We start from the raw sequence: 12,700 nt of genomic DNA on the forward strand, positions 1-12,700 counted from the left end.
GTCCTCCTACATGGAAAATGTTTGAAATTGCAGTTGTGTCATCCTGGGAGAAAGCGAAACTCGAGGTTTCATGCTCTATACAGTTACCTTGACTGCCTGGAATACATCCCCGTGCCTTTTGCGTGACTGCCTTTGTTTCAAGCACACCCTAAATTGCCTCTGTGCCAAATGCTGAATGTGACCAGAAATGACACAGGATGAATAATGTGGCATATAATTATCACCACATTTCAGATGAGGGCAATATGCATTTTTCTCAGAGTTGAAGGGATGCAGTTTTATTTTGTAACACAAAATGCTCCATTTGGGGGTCAGTTTTCGAGCAGCCGTTCATTCTGAAGCAATTTCACGTGAATAAAAGCATTTGTATTCATGCGCTGCGTAATGCACATTATCCCAGCCCCGACTCCTGGCTCGCATTTCTCCATGTGATTCCAGCTTCTCTCAGTAAACTGGCTTCAGATCTGAATAAGAGAAGGTGAACATGACGATGTTTTTGACTTATTTCAGGTCTCTGAGTCTTGGTCTTCTTTTCTGCCAAGTAAGGATGAACTGGTTTCTTTATAAACTGCTCTCAGACTCCGCCGTGGGGACCGGATCTTTAACTCCCCAAAGAAGGCCCTACAGACCTTAGCATAGCATTAACCTTTTATACCTGATTGACGACGTCCTAATTTTCTTTCTCCCCAAAAGCAGACTCTGGGTCAACGATTTGGGACTGGGTAACTTATTTGGGAGGTATATGAGTTTGTCCAGGCTGCCATAACAAAAGACCGCAGGCTGGTTGGCTTCAGCAACAGATACTAGTTTTCTCGTAGTTCTGGAGGCTGGAAGTGCAAGATCAAGGTGCCAACAGAGTCGGGTTCCTCTGACGCGTCCCTCCTTAGCTTGCAGACGGCCACCTTCTCACTGTCCCTTCACACAGTTATCCCTCCGTGCACACCCTGCTGGTGTCTCTTTTTATGTCCAATTTCCTCTTCTCGTAAGAATACCAGGCATATTTAGATTACGGCTCCACCTGAATTGCCTTATTTTAACTTAACCATGTCTTTAAAGGCCCTAACTCCAAACTGTCACATTCTGAGGTCCTGGGGTTAGGGCTTCAGCATATGAATTTAGCAGGACACACTTCAGCCCATAGAAAGAGGTGATCTTGGGTAGGAAGCAGGCCAATAGAAGATGCATTGAGGAGTGGGGGTTTTCTGTGGGCAACTGGGGCTCAGCCTCTCAGGGGGTCTCAGGGGGAGAGCGCACTACAGAATTATCCCACCAAAGGGCAAGGAAGTTGGGATGCTGATGCACCCATGGATCCCTCATTGATCAAGCGTTCACTACTAAGGCCAGGCGCAGTGGCTCACACCTGTAATTCCAGCACTCTGGGAGGCTGAGGTGAGAGGGTTGCTTGAGCCCAGGAGTTCGAGACCAGCTTGGGCAACATAGGGAGACCCCCATCTCTACAAAAATACAAAAATTAGCCAGGCATGATGGCGTGATAGTGTGTACCTGCAGTCTCAGCTACTCAGGAGGCTGAGGTGGGAGAATCACCTGAGCCTGGGAGGTCGAGTCTGCAGTGAGCTGATTGTGCCACTGCACTCCAGCCCGGGCAACAGAGAAAGGCCCTGTCTCTCTCCTCTCTCTCCAAAAAAGAAAAAAAGAGTTCACTGTGGAGGCATTTCCTCCATCGCTTTCCAGGCTGAGGGCGTGCCTGGGACTAGAAAATACCCTCAGGCAGAGACAGAGGAAGCCTTGGGTATATACTGAAAGGACTGCAGGTGAGATGCCCCAGAAATTCCAAAGGATGGGCAACCACTTTGAGAAGAGAGAAAAACAGCAGCTGAATTTTATTTCCAGCTGTGATATGATTATCATTTAAAAGCCATAGTTACAAGACCACACTGCTCAGAACAGGATCATCCACCCCAAGCTCCCTTCTTTACAGGCAGGCAGTTTTGGCCTAGTGAGGTGACCTGCCATGCCTGAAGTTGACAAAGAAGAGGAGAGAAATGAGATGTAGACCCAAAATCTCCAGACTTCCAGGCCGGTGCTGTCTCTGCCCCTACAGACTGCTTCCTCCTATTCCTTTTTTTTTTTTTTTTTTTTTTTTTCTCAGTGAGCAAGAGCAGGCTTGGATTTGATAGTCCCTTACTGGTTAATAAACGCTCAGCTCACCAGAAGATGCAAATGAAAAACATGAAAAATCTAAAACAGGTAAACAGTCATTCCCTTCCCACACATTGTTTCCATATCGGGAGCTAGCTAGAGACCCCCAGAGCCGGTCAGAAAAGAGAAGCCACCCTCCAGTCATAGAAGGCTGAATGTTAAACCACGCCCAAGTTCCAAACGTGAGCAAAGAGGCTTCCAGAAGCTGCAGGACCTTGCCAGAAGGCGCCAAAGTCTTCTAAGCCCCCCATCATACAGAGAAGCAGGCTGTCCCTTGGGAGTCAGCACCATCAGTAATAATAAAACAAGACAGTTTTACAGATTTCACAATTTACGTTGCTCATTTATTCCTCACAACGACCTTGTGAGGTCAATATCACTGGCCCCATTTTATGGACATGCTCAATGAATGTCAGTTAGGACGATGCCTTCAGGTAAATTGAGCACTTCATCTTGAAATTGGAATGCTCACTCAGTTGAGGCAATAGTCTCCTCTAAGGCAGCCTGCAAGGGCCAGTCAAAAATCAAGGCCCTCTCACTTTCATCTCTCCAGGGTGCCAAGGGTTGCTGGCACCAGCACTGCAGTTAAAGCTTTTGCATTTCTCACCAGGGCCCATGAGGTTTCTAGAATGTTCCAAGAGCAACAGCACCAGGAGTAGGTCATGCAGAACTGCTGCTGGTTATAAGCTGCAACAGAGCAAGGAGAAAGCAGCGAAGGCTGGCTTGCAGCCTGCGGAAAAGGAAGATGGTGGGCGGTCACTCTACTCTCCACATGGGGAACATCTTAAGTCCGCTGAGGAGGAAAAAATCAAATTCCAGAACTGATGATGACTGAACTTTTGGGGTCTACTCATGCCCAGACAGACCTAGGCGTGGTGGGCAAGTCTCTCACCAGGGGCCAGCAAGCGTCATGCGCCTTCAGATGAAGCCTGAAAGACAGAGGCCAGTGGAGCATCTGCTTACCAGCCACTCCATCCATCCACCCATCCGTTCTTTCTTTCATCCTGCAAATATTCCGTAAGTGCCTGTTCTGTGCCAGGCATTGTTCTAGCCACTAAGGACACAGCAGTGAACAAAACAAATGCAATCTTCGCTCTCACAGAGGTTTGCATTCCAATGGGAGGAGGAATAGACAATAAACAAGATCCATAAAAAGTTTCCATATGTAGCCAGATGCCGTGGCTCACGCCTGTGATCCCAGCGCTTTGGGAGGCTGAGGTGGGCAGATCACCTCAGGTCAGGAGTTCGAGACCAGCCTGGCCAACATGGTGAAACCCCGTCTCTAGGACAAACACAATTAGCCAGGCATGGTGGTGGGCACCTGCAATCCCAACTACTCAGGAGGCTGAGGCAGGGGAATTGCTTGAACCTTGGAGGCAGAGGTTGCAGTGAGCCGAGGTCGCACCACTGTACTCTAGCCTAGGCAACAGAGTGAGACTACATTCAAAAAAAAAAAAAAAAAGATGATGCTCTGGGCTTTGGACTGCCCAGTGGACCAGTGGGGCTGCAGCAGGCTGTAGGAAGAGCAGGTGTGGGGGCAGGTTCAGGCTGCGCTGAGTTTTTGCTGTCTACTGGACATCTAAGGCCACCTGTTCAAGTGCGCCTGGAAGCATGCCTCAGGTCATTGTCTCTCTTCTGTTTATCCAGCCATTGGTGGCCTCATCCCCCCTCATGGCTCTACATGCTGAAAACTCCTGAAGGAGCAATGAGGCTGAAGAGGGGAGAGGCCCAGGACAGAGCTATGCATTTGGGCCCATGGACCCCAACAGTGGATGGACCCCAAGATCTGAGAGGCCAAGCCTAAAGGAGAAACCAACAGGCCAGAGGACGCCTCTGCTCGCAGGGAAGTGCCTGCATTGCTAGGAAATGAGGCACAGCCCTTGCTCTTGGCAACCAGGACACCTTATGCCCGGGGCACAGTGGGTAAGGAATCTGTGGATGTGCCAGGCAAACAAAGAGCAGGGTGCAGAGGGATGGGCGGGGCCCCTGAAGCAAAGGACTCCTCTCCAGTTTTGCGATTAGCTGGGTTCAAGCAAGGCCTAGGGGTTAAGGCAGGCTATTCCAGGCTGATCCAGAGCTGTAATTGCCAGTTATATATTTCTCTGATTGACTGAAAAACAATCAAATGAATGAATTCATGACTAAACAATTTATAGACAGACTCTGGAGGTGACACTCAAGCTGCCTCCTGACAGTAGGCTTGAGTGAGTCAGGAGGGACTGGAGAGCATTATTATTCTAGAAAGAAAGTCATGTGGGGGCAGCCATGTGGGGTGCGCTAGGCGCACCGGTAGCCTGGTGTTGCTGCGGCAGAGGGCAAGGAGCATTGAGCCTGGAGAGGTAGCTCAGAGAGGGGATGATAAACCACCACAAGGAACTTGGCCTTCATCTCCAGGCGCTGGAAACCCCACAAATGGTTTTCAGGAGGGAATAACAGAGTCCGATGTGCATTTTAAAGAGACCATTCAGGCAGTTCTGCGGAGAGCAAATTTGAATAGCGCCGGGCAGGCAGCCGAGAGGCCTGGGGTGGAGATGGGCTGGGGTGCTCTCACTGCGCCAGTGGCTTCCCCTGCCCCCCAGCCCCAGTGGAATCCAATGGGCCAGGAATCTCTGGCCTTCCCCGCACAGCCACTGTCAACCTGGGAGTCCCGAGAGAGATTTCATAAAAGGGGTCCCTGGGGGAGAAGGGTGAGGACCCACTGCTGGGGAAGCCTTATCTGTCAGCCCTCCTGGCAGCCGATGACAGCAGGGCCCCTTGGGAATGCAGATGACAAGACATCTCCAGGCAGAGCAGGAGGCTGAAAGGTGAGGCAGGAGGGGCCCCAATTCTCCATTCCACCCTGGCCAGCCCAGAAAACAATCACAGGAACCAAGATATGCTAGTTCCCAGCAAGAGTGGGTCGGTCACTGGGAAGAGAGAGGGCATCCCAACTCCAGATGAAAGTTTTGATCCCCCCAGAAAACGGAAAGCCTGTTCTTCAGGCCCCTACAGCTCAAAGAAAAGGTCCAGGGCTGTCTAGAGACCTCGGATGTGCACGCCCCGCCCCCACCCTCCGCCACCCTACCCTGCCTGCTGGTTCTGCATGCTGGGCAGATGGATAATAAGTTCATAAATCAACACATCGGAGCCGACTAAGAAAAGGCAAATCAGGGAAACTGAGGCCTAGCCAACTGCAGCTGAACTCCGTGCTGAGAATTGAGATCTAGGCTCTGGCGGCAGAGAAGCCATCCCTCTCCTGCGAACTCAGCCCCGCTCAGGGCCCCATGCTCCTTTCTCACTATTCTTTGTTTTCCACAAGGATTCCTCAAGCTGGTTCTGCTAAAGCCCCAGTGTTGGTGTTAGCTCGGGTCTATATTGCAGGCCTGGGAGATTAAAGAACTTTCCCCAAATCCCCCAGCAAATCAGAGTAGCGCTTGCGTAGCCAAGATTCCCAAGCAGAGAGCAGAGAGCAAATCCCATCCAGGCACCAGGGAACCCTCTCTCCAGGTCTCTCAAGGCCTCTGAAAGCCACAGGCTGGCCAGCGAGAGACCTCATTAAAACCGCTCCGTGGCCTGCGTTTGCTGCAAACCCATTAAACAGCCAACATAATCCATTCATACATAAAAATAAGGGAAGGGGAAGGAGCGCGGTCCCACAGGATGTGTGTCTGGGAGAAACCGGTTCCATAAAAATCCAAACAGCAACGAAGTTCACGGGGAGGTTTTGGCTGCAGTCGTGTTTTGGCTTCTGGAAATTCCAGCTAGGAAAAGCTTCCCTTTGTGACCCGTTTGGAAGCGCTCAGGCTGGGATTCACAGACACGAAGGAGAAGCGAGAGGGTCCCTGGTCTCTTTGCTGACCACCCTGTAGCGAAGGAGTTATTCTAGAAACCTGGGATATTTGTTGGAAAGGGCCAGTTAGGTCCTGGTGGCAGCTCAGAGGGCTGGATTGTGGGCAGAGGGCATGGTACCGGTGAACACAGACCTACCTCGGCCACCCCAAAGCCGGGCCACGAGGCCGAGTGTCCACAACAGCTGTGGCCATGGAGTCGCTCCCAGAGCTTTGGAAAAGGAAGGAAGACTCCAAGATTTAAATAACTCAGGCAGCAGGATCTCTGTTCCTTCCCATGGGAAACTATTTCGCAGGCCAAGAAACCCCACCATAGGGACCCTTCGCTGCAGCTCTCACCGAGCCCAGCAGGCCCACTGTATGTACTCGAGGAAGACAGGGTTAGAAGCTGTTGGATGATTTTTTTAATAAGCTGGTAATCCAGTATTTTTATTCTCTGTCATCTTAAAAAAAAGAAAGAAAGAACAGAGGAGTGGGGCTCATTTCTTAAATTAGAGAGCTGTTGTGTAATTAGTCCATTTTAACTTCTGCGAGTTGTTGCTGTTTTCCCTCTGTGGTTTCCAGAAATGTCATTGGCTGGGCTTAAAAGTAGGGATTTTTTTTTTCTTCCAGAGAAAAATTCTATAAATATTTTCTCCCTTTTAGCATGTTTTAAATTTGAACGACATATTGTAAAGATAGCAAGAGTTATGAAAGCCTCTCTTGGCCGCCAATGAAATGCAGTGGGAAAACTGATTAGAGAGGGAGCTTCTGCCCACAGAGAACGAAGTTGGGGCCTCCTCAGAGGGGTTCAGGAGCCAGAGTACCCCAGCTTCCTCTGCTCACTGGTACTCAGGCTTGGGAACTGGAGAGAAGGGGAGGCCACTCTCAAGGCGGACAGGCAGGCTATACTTGGGGAAATGGTGTCCCTTGCTCATGGTCAGGATTTCACCCTTAATGATTCATTTCTTTGGATGGGATTTTAGGCATGAATTTGACATAGGTATACTTTAATGGTTTTCCATGTTAAAATGCATGCCCTTTTCTCCAACAACAGTATACAAGTATATAACATGTGAGTAAAAACTTGTGTAAAGGGATCTTCATCACAGAATGGTTTGTAACTGAAAATGACCAGAAACAACCTGAGTTGATATCCATTGATAGGAGACTGGTCAAACAAAGTCTGGCACACCCCATAATAGATGTTATGCTGCTATTCCAGAGAATGCAAGAGAACTGTAGATATTAATGCAGGATGTTTGGTAAGATTATAGTGTTAAGCGAAAAAACAGGAAATAGGGAATTTTATTGTATGTTTATGATATGCCATCACCTGTCTTTTTAAAAAGGACATACGTGTGTAGCCTTGTGTCAGAAGTTAGCAGCTGGGGAAGCCTTCAAGAAGGAAAATAGAGCCAGGAGGGGGACTTGCTTTTTCCTATACACACTGTTCTCCTGTTACTGTCCACTCAGAGTGCTATCACTTGCCTTTTTAAAAAAGAATACCTTTGTACATAATCGTATACATGTAGCCTCGTCTACGCCTTGGTCATCTTGGGAGGTATATATAAGAAGTTGGGAGGACAGGTGAGGTGGTTCACACCTATAATCCCAGCACTTTGGGAGGCTGAGGCAGGAGGATCACCTGAGGTCAGGAGTTCAAGACCAGCCTGGCCAACATGGTGAAACGCCATCTCTACTAAAAATACAAAAATTAGCTGGGCACAGTGGTGTACACCTGTGATCCCAGGAGAATTGCTTGAACCTAGGAGGCGGAGGTTACAGTGACCCGAGATTGTGCCACTGCACTCCAGCCTGGGCAACAGAGCAAGACTCTGTCTCAACAACAATAACAAAAAGAAGCTGGGGCCGGGGGCCGGGCTCAGTAGCTCCTGCCTATAATCCCAACACCTTGGGAGGCCAAGGCAGGCGGATCACTTGAGGTCAAGAGTTCACGATAAGCCTGGGTAACATGGTGAAACCCCATCTCTACTAAAATTACAAAAATTAGCCAGATGTGGTGGCGGGTGCCTGTAATTCCAACTACTAGGGAGGCTGAGGCAGGAAAATCGCTTGAACTTGGGAGACAGAAGTTGCAGTGAGCGGAGATCATGCCGCTGCACTCTAGCCTGGGTGACAGAGCGAGACTCCGTCTCAAAAAAAATAAATAAAAGGACAAAGAAACTTGGAGGCAACATAGAGAAACATCTCTTGATTCCAAGGCATGCCCTTGAAGTAATGTGACATTTGAAAGAGGCTGTTCAGCCGAGTGCAATGGCCCACGCCTGTAATCTCAGCACTTTAGAAAGCTGAGGCAGGAAGATTGCTTGAAGCCAGGAGTTCAAGATCAGCCTGGGAAACATAGCGAGACCTCATCTCTACAAATTAAAAAAAAAAAAAAAAAAAAAAAATCAGACAGGTGTAGTGGCTCGTGTCTGTGGTCGCAGCTACTTGGGAGGCTGAAGTGGGAGGATCACTTAACCGGTGCCTCTGCACTCCAGCCTGGGCAACAGAGTGAGACCCTGTCTCAAAAAAAACAAAAAGAGAGAGAGAGAGATTGAAAGGCTGCTCTGGGGCTGATTCTAGATGGGTGGGTATGGCTTTGGATCCGCATAGAGAACATGGGTTAATGCTCCCAGCAGTATGTTCTCAAAGGTCCCCTGATATGTCCTATTCTGTGCCCTCAAAACCTCATGCCTATTGCTCTTGCTGCATGTCAGTAATCGGGTTTTTTACCTGTCTCCATCCACGGACAGGATGTTCGTTGCAGTCAGCGACGGGCTTATTCCTCTTTGCAGCCCCAGGACCCAGCACAGAGCCTGTGGCTTGGAAGTAGGTGCTAGTGTCAGTTAGATCTGGGCACAGCTATGAGACTTCAGGCCTCAGAGCCTCAGTTTCCTCATCTGTAAAATGGGAAGAGTACTAAGCTTCTTCCTAATGCTGGTTACAAAGATGAAGTCAGATGAGAAGTCTGCCTGGCACACGCCAGGTGTTCAGTGATGATACCTGCTTAGTCTAAGACAGTATCTCAATAAATGTCTATCGAAGAATAAATTCCTCCCACGAGGTTGAGGTGGGTTAAAATGCAAATACTTGGCCGGGCGCAGTGGCTCATGCCTGTAATCCCAGCACTTCAGGAGGCCGAAGGGGGAGGCTCACTTGAGGTCAGGAGTTCAAGACCATCCTGGACAACATGGTAGAACCCTGTCTCTACTAAAAAAAAATGACAGCCAGGCGAGGTGGCTCACACCTGTAATCTCAGCACTTTGGGATGCAGTCAGATCATCTGAGGTCAAGAGTTTGAGACGAACCTGGTCGACATGGTGAAACCCCATCTCTACTAAAATACAAAAATTAGCTGGATGTGGTGGCGTGCACCTGTAATCTCAGCTACTCATGAGGCTGAGGCAGGAGACTCAAACCCAGGAGGTGGAGGTTGCAGTGAGCCAACATCGTGCCACTGCACTCCAGCATAGGAGGGGAAGAACAAGACTCCCTCTCAAAAGAAAAATAAATAAATAAATAAAAACATAAGATGGTGTCTTGCTATATTGCTCAGACTGGTCTCAAACTCCTGGGCTCAAGCAATCCTCCTGCCTTGGCCTCCCAAAATGCTGGGATTACAAGCGCCAGGCCTCAGCTCTTACAAGTGCTATCCAATTGAAGTCTCCCGGTAACCTTGGAAGGAATCTCTTATTGTCCCCATTTTCCAGACCAGGAGACTAGGGAGCCGGGAAGGAAAATAACTCACATGAGCCAAAATCTGAACCCAGTTGTGACTCCAAAACTCATGCTGTCACCCAGCCTTGCCAGGCTGGCTGCTGGTGGGCCTCCTGGTGGCTCTGTGTAGCCCCTGCCTTTTATATGGCAGTGGCTTAGGTCTGTCACACCCCAGAGTATGGGCTTACCGAGAGCCAGGGAAATCTTCGTGCCAAAAGGGCCTGAAAACCACCCAGTCACAGATGAAAAACAAATCTGTTTCACGTCCATTCTGGACTCATGCAGCTGGTGGTGGCCAGGCCCTGGGGAGCGCCCCTTCTCTGAGCCATCTCCAGGAAGCAGGCAGCCTCTTCCATAGCTCTTTCCCTCCCAGCAGCCTGGAGCCCACTGACTGTGTGGACATCACTAAGCTCTCCAAGAGGAATGGGCTCAACGGCGGGGTGACTTTCCTCCAGCCAGGCCCTCCCAGGAAGAACCTGTGGCTGTACAACCTTCCACCCCCAGTGCCATCTTGCCAAGGTTTTGCCAGGTGTGGACCTGCAGTGCAGGGAGTAACCGGTGAAGAGCAAAAAAGGGGACTTGCAGTCAGTAGGACCTGCCTGTACCCTCCACACAGAGAACCTCACTCGGGCCACAGGAGAGTGTGCTGGTACTGCCGGGAGGGGCCCGGGCAGCCAGAGAACAGCCTTCTTGGGCGGCCGTGCAGCCTGCCTGTGGGGCCAGGTCTCTCTAGCCTGCCAGGAGCCGGTGGCCCTGCACTGGCAGGAGACTCTCCTGACCTGCCCCAGCAAGCCCACAGGGGAAGGCTCAAGCTGCTAAAATGGCACTAGCAGAAGGGAAGTAACGGGCACCGGGATTCTTGACATTTTCATTCGGGCTGGTTCCGCGTTTCCCTCAAGCAAAGGTTGTGCTGTTTCCAGCACCTGAGCTTCTAGAGGAGATGGGAGCATCTCTGCTCAGTGCCTGGCTGCGGAGGGAGGGATAAGATGCACAGGAGCCTGCTGGCGAGTGGGGGAGGGGACAGGGGCAGGACAGCCACCCGTGGCCGAGAACCATCTGCCTGTCACTCTCAGCCTAACAAATGGCCAAACAAAGATGAGCTTCTGAGTGACCCTGACAGCTGAAAGCAGCCAAGGCTGAAGTCCATGGTGAGAAGCCAGAACTTTGGCATCCGCTAGCTTACAGGTCAAGTTGCGTTTTCTCTCTCCCTGTCTCTCTCTCTCTCTCTCTCTCTCTCTCTCTCTCTCTCTCTCTCTCTCCCTGTCTCTCTCTCTCTCTCTCTTTCTCTCTCTCTTTCTCTCTCTCTCTCTGCAGTCAGGAACAGCACTGGAAGCTAACAGGCCAGATGGAGTTAGTCCTGAAGTTAAGTTAAACTTTCGGAAAGAAAAATGTCTTAGTCCTCAAGGTGAGTGTGCCAATCGCTTACCAGCAGAAGATCAGTAGGTCATAGTGGACCCCAGACTGCACAGCCTTTGGAAACAGTTTGCTGTTTAGAGAGTGATCTAGGTTCACTTTGGAGGGCTTCTGTGTCCTCTTTGTCCCCCACCCTACCCCACTCCCTGTGCCGGGCCTGCGCCTTAGCAACAAACTCAACCCTTAAGCATTGAAGCATACTAGGGCGCCTTGGTTCTTAAGATAACTTGAGATCCCTCAGATACAGCATTTAAAAGCAAAGGCTTGGCTGGACAAGGTGGCTCACACCTGTAATCCTAGCACTTTGGGAGGCCGAGGCGGGCAGATCACCTGAGGTCAGGAGTTTGAGACCAGCCTGACCAACATGGTGAAACCCCGTCTCTACTAAAAATACAGAATTAGCCAGGTATGGTGGGGCATGCCTGTAATCCCAGCTACTCGAGAGGCTGAGGCAGGAGAATCACTTTAACCCGGGAGGTGGAGGTTGCGGTGAGCCAAGATGATGCCATCACACTCCAGTCTGGGCAGCAAAAGCAAAACTCTGTCTCAAAAAATAAATAAATAAATAAAAAGCAAAGATTCCAGATTTGAACAAATTTAGCTTAGAATCCTATTTCTGCCACCTACTAGCTATGGACTTTGGGTAAGCTCTTTCAGCTCTCTGGGCTTCGCCTTCCTTATCTGAAAAATGAAACGAATAGTAATACTTATGCAGGGTGGCACTGTAAAGTTTAAAGAACAGAAGTGAAGCGTTCAGTGTTCAGGCCAGCGCCCAGCACATAGTAGACACTCAAGTATTGGTACTTCCAGCTCCCCAGAATCCTAGCCTGGGACAATGCAAGGCGGGCTCGCTGAAGCTCAGAGCAGCAAGATGCCAAAATGAAATCTACTTACTGGATTCTCCAAAAGACCCTCCCAGTCTATGGGTCCTGAGCTCTGTCCCTAAGAGGGAGCCAGACCCTTCTGCTCACCAACTTGTCCCCCAGCACCTGATTGAACCCACATTTGACATCATGCCTGTACATCTTCCCCTTGCCCTTCAGACTCAGGTAGGGGCTCTCCCTGAGCCCCCAGCAGGGAGGGGCACCCATTAGTGGAGGGCAGAGATCCTGAGCTCGGCCAGGCAGTAGCCACGGCCCCGACACACACAGGTGATGCTCCAGGGGGCCTGTGCTCAGACACGTCTTGAGGGGAAACCGCAAGACTGAGCCATTGTGCTTATTGGCGCCATAAATCACCAACTGTTCCCATCTTGCTGCACCTCCCTGCCCCCGCTCCCTTCCAGCCAAGCTGTCCCCAGAGCCCGCCCCCACCACCGCCTCCCACCACCACCACCCCTGCCTGCACGACTCCCCCAGTCAGGGCTAGAGCCAACCGCTCACTTACAAGCAAGATGAGTTCGGCAGAGTTTATTTGTTCTCCTTCTTTTTCAAAAATCGGAACTGCCTTTGTTCCCGGACAATGAGGAATGTGCAGCTATGGAAGGTGAGGGGTCACTGCTGGGGTGGGGTGGGGTGAGAACAAGGGCTTGGAGGGCTGAGGGCAGGCCTAGAGAGCTTGGATGCTCGGCAAGCCCAGGGCCAGTGCTCCCCTGAACT

Source organism: Saimiri boliviensis, chromosome X, assembly GCF_048565385.1.
Source record: "Saimiri boliviensis isolate mSaiBol1 chromosome X, mSaiBol1.pri, whole genome shotgun sequence".
NCBI lineage: Eukaryota > Metazoa > Chordata > Mammalia > Primates > Cebidae > Saimiri > Saimiri boliviensis.